The sequence below is a fragment of the Fomitiporia mediterranea genome, assembly GCF_000271605.1.
Source record: "Fomitiporia mediterranea MF3/22 unplaced genomic scaffold FOMMEscaffold_11, whole genome shotgun sequence".
In the NCBI taxonomy this organism is placed as follows: Eukaryota; Fungi; Basidiomycota; class Agaricomycetes; order Hymenochaetales; family Hymenochaetaceae; genus Fomitiporia; species Fomitiporia mediterranea.
In genome coordinates this window covers 2,190,955-2,192,000 of record NW_006760396.1, presented here as the reverse complement: position 1 = coordinate 2,192,000, position 1,046 = coordinate 2,190,955, and positions in this window count along the sequence as shown.

The following is a 1,046-nucleotide window of genomic DNA, read 5'->3' as shown; positions in this document are numbered from 1 at the left end:
TTGCAACACACCACGTGTTTTTCATTTTGCCTCTACACGTCATTCCACACAACACTTATGCCCATATAAATTACATGTAAATTAAGTGTGATATACTGTGAATATATGTATGTAAAAAAGACTGCAAAATGTGCAGTAATTATACGAGACGGACGGATCTAAAAAAAACATGCTGTTGCATTACATATGTGCACAGCACATACACTTTAAAAAGGCTGCCCCAGTGCTCATTATTTCAACACCTGTGCCTCCTTTTGCACCCTGGGCTTTAGTATTACCTCTATTCTACTCTATGCACTACACTACACCCACTTGTAAAGCGCATCTATTGGACTACAAGCACGCTGGCATGTCTCACTCTGAGTGTGCCAAAAGGCTTGGCCTTTCTCGTTCTACCGTCTCCCGATTGCACCACAAGCTCCTCCTTACTGGTGATCCGTACTTTGTTATGCCCAAGCCAGGTCGTCCCACCAAGCTTTTGTCGCCCGACCGTCGTTCTGCTGCTAGAATGCTTGCATCTGGTTCAGCTCATGATGCTACCAATCTCAAACGAAACCACTTCCCTCATGTCAGCAAGAGTACCATATGTTGTCACCTTTATAAACATGGTCTTAAGGCCTATGTTTGTTGCTGTAAGCCCTTTCTCAGCATCAAATTGAGGCAGGCTAGAAAAGAATGGGCTCACACGTTTGGAGATTGGACTGCTCTAGACTGGCATTCTGTCATTTTCTCTGATGAGTCCAAATTCAATCTTTTTGGCTCTGATGGTTGTCAGTAGTGTTACAGGAGGTCTGGGCAGGAGTTTGATGATGTTTATGTGCAGAAGATGGTGAAGCATGGAGGTGGAAGTATTATGGTTTGGGGGTGTGTCACTTCCAAAGGTGTTGGGACTCTTCATAGGATTGAGGGTAAGATGGATGCAGAGATGTACACACAAATCCTGCAGAGTTCACTTCTCTCTACCTTGAAGAAACTCAGAATCACTAAGAAGTATGCTCATTTTGCTCAGGACATGATCCCAAGCACAAGTCTAACTTGCTACTGCT